This window comes from Notolabrus celidotus, chromosome 2 (assembly GCF_009762535.1).
Source record: "Notolabrus celidotus isolate fNotCel1 chromosome 2, fNotCel1.pri, whole genome shotgun sequence".
NCBI classification, from domain to species: Eukaryota; Metazoa; Chordata; class Actinopteri; order Labriformes; family Labridae; genus Notolabrus; species Notolabrus celidotus.
Window position 1 is genome coordinate 4,535,533 of NC_048273.1, and position 6,000 is coordinate 4,541,532.

General features: G+C 45.3%; 1 protein-coding gene across 1 annotated transcript in view; it reads right to left on the reverse strand.

Moving 5' to 3' along the window:
• The window catches only part of fam163a (family with sequence similarity 163 member A), a 46,555-nt gene extending 41,837 nt beyond the window's left edge, over positions 1-4,718 (reverse strand). Inside the window, exon 1 of the mRNA XM_034701337.1 lies at positions 4,034-4,718. The gene's annotated coding sequence lies outside the window, so the exon portion shown is untranslated. The remainder of the gene's footprint in view (positions 1-4,033) is intronic.
• Between the last annotated feature and the right edge of the window lie 1,282 nt (positions 4,719-6,000).

Sequence of the window (6,000 nt, forward strand, 5' to 3'; positions counted from 1 at the left end):
AAATACTTTGAAATGTCAGAGGAACATTAATCCATGAAGAGATCTGTAACTATACATGCAATTCCCTCTAGTGTTCGATGCAAAGAACTACATGTCTTTATGGTTGGATAGAAACCACCTGTAACAATGTGAGAGAGGCTACTTTTAACAGTTTTTCACCATATAGCGGATTGGACTATGCGCTTTGGGAGCAGAATAACATTACTCAGGTTCATGATGTCTAAAAACTAAATGAAAAAGTTCCTTTTAGTCATACAAATTTGCCTTACAACAAACATGGGGAACTCAATTTAAGGAAATAGCTTGGTAGCCAGATAGCAGTGTGTTAGTTAGCCAAGTTAGCACATTGAGAGAGAGATTTTGCTCAATCTCAGGCTTTATATTGTCCTTCTGATAGCTCTGTTGTAGCTTTACATTATTTACAGCTCAAAACAATTCTCTAGTTATCTCAGGCTGGTGTCTTGAAAGGTGTAATTTCAGGTACTGTCTCTTTAAGGCCCCGCCCAGCACACCAGAACCAAACACTCTACTGTTGCCTTGCTACAAGGTTGTCATGAGTGGGATGTTTCTGTCTGGTGTTACGTTTCTTACGACCTTTAAAGGAGATTTACCAATCTGTGATGTCATGAATTGCGCATGTCTAATGCCCCTCTCATGTAATTCTCATGTGACCTTTTGAACAAGCCGTTCAGAGCAGCCAGCAGACTCATCCTGGGATCACTCCAACACACATTAACCTCACAATCTGAGGGGCGCTGTTGGCCTAGTGGTCTAAACATGCTCCCCATATACGGAGGCTGTAGTCCTTGCTGAAGCGGTCGCAGGTTCAACTCCTGGTCTCGACCATTTGCTGCATGTTTTGCTCGTGCTCTCTGCTCCCCACATTTCCTGTCTCTCTCCAGCTGTCTTGTCCACAAAGCTGGGGTTAGTAATCAGATTTAGATCCACTTTTTGTTATACTGGTTAAAATGATCTTTATGTCCCGATGGCGATCAATACATAATGTGTTCCTGAAAAGAGGTTAAAAAAAAGCTGCTTTCTACAGCCGGAGTAAACCTGGGAAAACACGAACCAATCCCTGTCATCTGGAGCCAAATTGTGAAACCAATCAAATCCCATCCTGCCGTTCTGCCCGCCTCCTGCAAAGCATACATTTCATGTTTGTTTGTGTTTTTAACTTTCGTTAGACGGAATCCTGAGGAAATGCTACATTCAAATTCATGCTAGTTTTCCGTGACTAGCCCTACCTTTAACCTACTTGAGGTTCCTGTTTTATTGAATCGCTTTTAACCTTTTCAATGGTGTCTTGGTATGGGTCAACGAGTCTAAAAAACAAAAACAGACTGCAGGCCATAGTCAAGATATGCAGCAGGGTTGCGGGCACACCCCTGCCTGACATGTCAAGCCTCCACCGAGCCAGGACCCTCAGCAAGGCCTGGTCCATCGTGGCTGACCCATACCATCCCCTTTTTCTTGAATTTCGCCGGCTTCCCTCAGGCCGAAGATTCGCGATGCCGAATAGCAGGACGAATAGGAAGAGGAACTCTTTTGTACCAACAGCAGCTAGTCTGCTTAACAATGCCACATAACTGTTGTTTCCAGTTGTTACTGTTGTTGTTGTTACCGTTTGAATGTTTTGATGTTAGTGTTGTACTGTTTTGTTTGTGTCACCGCTGACTGAAAGACAAATTGCCCCCCGGGGATAATAAAGAAACCTTGAACCTTGAACCTTGAATTCTGGACTGTAATAGAAAAAGGAGGAGTTTCAAAGGCACATTGGATATCATGGAGTTTCCTGTAGGAATGAATGGACTTCCGGTTGACTCGCCTCTGCAGAGAAATTAGTAATCAAGTAGAAACGAGGGTTGAAACTTTCAGAGCACAGATGTTTATACACGGTCAGTTTTTAGTGTTCTGCAGAATGAAAGTGTAAATTTTTCCAAAACATATGTGATCGCAAGTGAGCGATAATGCTGCCAATATTTGCCGAACAAAACAATATGTCCCTTTTCATCTGAGATCACATCACCAGACGAGGAGTGAGTCCAACTTGAGTTTGAAAAAAAGGCTTCATCTGTTCAAAAAGGGTTCAATCATCCAAACATTTCTGAGGCACAAAAACACAAAATAATCAAATCAGGCAAATGAAAGTGTCCCCAGCTGTGATAATGATGATCCAGGAGGATTTGTCTGGGCTAATAAGGCTGCTCAGGCTAACTGTTTCCTAAATTAACCGAGGTTGATCAAATATTTAGTCTCCCAGCCTGCGAGGCTGATACATAATATCTTAGCACTGACTACAAGCTAGTTGTAATTTCCATTCTAATGTTTTGAACCTTTGGCACAGCCCACTGTTACACAACCTGTGTATTAAATACAATTTGTCTGTTGCTGCTGTGTTAGCTGTGACAGCCCTGACTGCAGACTCCTCAGGGAAATCAGTCCACTTCCTGCTGTATTTCAGCCACTGGAGGTGGAGGAATTAGGAAGTGTGTGTGTGTGTGTGTGTGTGTGTTTGAGATGGGGGGGATATAGGGAGGCTGCTCAACAGTTCTTTAGTCAAGCTGCATTTTGCAGCTTCCTCTGAGAGAAATGGGTCAGAGCAGCACAGCACCTGCTGCTGGCTGTTGGGGATCAATACGCTGCACAAAGCTCAGTTCTTTAGCCACCATGTGCATGGAGGGAAGGGATGGTCCAACTGATTGTTTGTTTTGTGAATGTGTTGTGTTTGAGACAGACGAGCAGATGCAAAGACAGCCACATGAGTCTTCAGGTGCACAGGTTATATCAAGACGCTGGGTGACCAGTGGCGGTTCTAGACCAATTTTACTTGGGGGGCCAGGCTGGGGCCAAGGGTGTTGTCAGAGGGACACATTCAACCCTGACAAAAGAGACTGAGAAGGGCAAGGACCAGCTGAGAACAAACTGGCAAAACATCAGTGCATCCCTATATACTAGACATATATACTACTGTGTACTAGATGAACATGCAGACTGACAGCAGCTGTTTGGCTGTTTACACTCAACATCAGTCCCTTAGCGCTCTAAGGGACTGGAACCAAGTGCCACACGCATGTGCTCCCTGTAACATCGGCGCGATACCAAAGCTTTTTTTATTGTATAATATTTGTTTGGTGTGGAGGGGGGGCCTAAGGGGGGTCCAGGTTCAGTTTTACAGGGGCACTGGCCCCTGTTGGCCCCTCCCCAGAACCGCCACTGTGGGTGACTTATCATCACTGCATGCTAAAAGTAGAGATTTGCCTTCTCTCAGACTGAAATGCTTCTTACAGATTAAACCTTTAAACTTTTGGATCTCACCACAGATCATTTTGACTTAGTTCTATAAAAACAAGACTTCTTTGTTTATTCAACGTTGAACTTCTCATATAAGCAACCCTACATTAAATATTGTGACATCATTCAGAGGTGTTTAGTGTAAAACACGGTGACGCACTTGAAACTGAACCAACTCTGAGCCCCAGTGGGAGCTGAACCCTTCTAACCCCAGCAGTGTGAGTGCTTTGCAGAGCCTCAGGATCTTCACCTCGTGCCCTCTTTCTGTCCAAAATGCTCCATGACTGAATATCATTAAGAAAAGCAACCAAAGAGGGAAAACAGCCAGCAGCCTGAGCAGTTACTGACTCAATTTGTGCATCATCTTTTCAATTAGAAATGAGCTGTCTTTCCTTTTCCCTTGTTTAACTAAATGCCATGCAGCAGCACAGCAGGCCACCAGAACCAGACTGACTCAGTGGAGGAGATCACAGTAGCAGCAAAATGGCAAAACCCCAAGACTCCAGCTCGTGCTGAGCTGCTCCACTGTCACTTCCTGCCTTAAAGGCACATTTCGTGATTAATTCAAAGTGGAATTTAATGTGAACCACTTCATTTTTATCACTTCAAGTGGATATTGGGGACTCTTCCATGCAAAAGGTTCTGAGTCGACCCACTCTGATATTTCAATCCAGAGTCAGAGGGATGTAAATGTTAGTTTTTCTCAGCGAATACAAGAAAATGTGGGTTTTGCACATACCTGGTCTGGTTACATGGTCCGTTTCTTCAGCTCACACTAATCCTGGAGAGTGTGACCATGAAAAACCACAAGCATCCTTATCACAGCAGGAGGAGGAGGAGAAGGAGAGGAGGACAGAGGAGCAGAGGAGGTGCATGGGACGGACTGCTGCGGAACTTCTCCAAGGATGAGAGTCCAGAGAGTCCAGAGTCCAGAGAGTCCAGAGAGTCCAGAGTCCAGGGCGCACAGCACCGCAAAGAAAACCAAACCCCCTCTCCGTGTGGACCCGCAGACTGGAGGTCAGAGGGACGGGGACGTAGACCAGCAGACACCGAGAACGTGTAGCATAGTCACGATACTCAAACAAACACGACGAGCAGGACGAGGATTCAGGGAAAGTGCCTTTACGCGCGTGCAACCCGTAAAGACGCTTTCACCTTCACGCGCGAGAGAGATGGGTCTTCTCTGGACTCCAAAAGGGCAAACAACCAGCAGGAAGCTCGGGGACCCAGAGATTCAACCTGACACATCCAACAAGTGAGGGACGAGGAGGAAGAATGACGGAGTCCACCGCTGGGCGGACTGGGAGGAGGAGGAGGGGGAGGAGGAGGAGGAGGAGGGAGGAGGAGAGGAGCCGCCCCACATCACACTCCCCCCCTCCCTCCCTCTCCCAAAGGACTAGATCTGGCTCACTTCAGAGGGGTACCAGCAAAGTATTTATGGAAAGCTGAGGTTATTTGAGGTAGCTCTTAAAGATATGGCTTTTGTGTGCAGGGGCGTGATGAGAGCTTTTGGAATGGGGTGGCCCAACTCTCGTTTATGCAGGGGGGGGGGGCATGCATACAGTGAGACTATTGTGAAATCTCTGCATTTTCCAATGCCTTTGTATCAAGCAATGTAATTGCTGATTGGTTAAGGGGCGGCCCCTACTAAGTCCTCCGATTGGTTATGAGTCAGGCACTATCATGACTGCACACCAAATCTGGATGGGAGGGATAGTGTTGACATTTGAAGTCCCTCTCTCTGAACAGATGTTTACTCTCTGTGACTACCAACAGCAGCTTTAATCATTTTTATCTTATTTATTTAACTTTATTTAACCAGGAAAACCGAATTGAGATTAAGAATCTCCTTTACAAGTGTGTCTTGGCCCAGATCGTCAGCAGCACGTTCCAACAAAGTTACAGACAAACAACACAGAATTCTAAAAGCAACATATCATGAATTTCAGAACAAAGGCCATCAGTCAAAGCAATTACAAGCTGATGCATCTTCCTCAAATGCCTTCAGTCTGCTTTTAAAAACATTTAAAGAGACAAGCTCACTCAGACCCAGGCTCTCCTGCAGCAGGTTCCAAGTTGCATGAGCAGGGGATCTAAAACTCTTTTTACCCGTTTCAAGACGCTCTCTGGGGACCGAAAGCAAAAACAAGTTTTGTGACTGGGTCACAGAGCGGAGACTGAAGCTTCCAGTATTTTTTAAATGAACAAATTTGCATAAATACGAGGGAAGCAAGAAAAATCTGAGTGAAAGTAAACATCTTTAACTTTGAAAAAACACGGTTCAACATTGGCTTATTTTCCAGCTTAAGAGCATTTCTCTGGAATAGTGAGTGTACCAGTTCTGGGGGAAATTAGCAGAGCATGATGTGCAGGACTGCATTACCCACTCAACCGTGGCTCAACTAAACCGCGGTCCAATGTTTCCCCTAATCCACCACAGATGGGAAATAGAAGAATGACAACAAGCTGTCATCTTCACCTGTGGATGTGCAGCGAGGGACGGCACACACGATCAGAGAGAAGTAGCTACACAGACAGATTGCAGGCGGTATGTGATTAACAAACAAGCTAACAGCTAAGGTGACAAAAAGAGGAGTTCACTCTGACGTTTGGAGACAGACTGAGGTGGAGTGGAGCAGTTTTGTTGAACATGTGTGGTCTTTGGGGACTAAAAACAAAGATGTACATGTAGAAGAAATGTGCCAA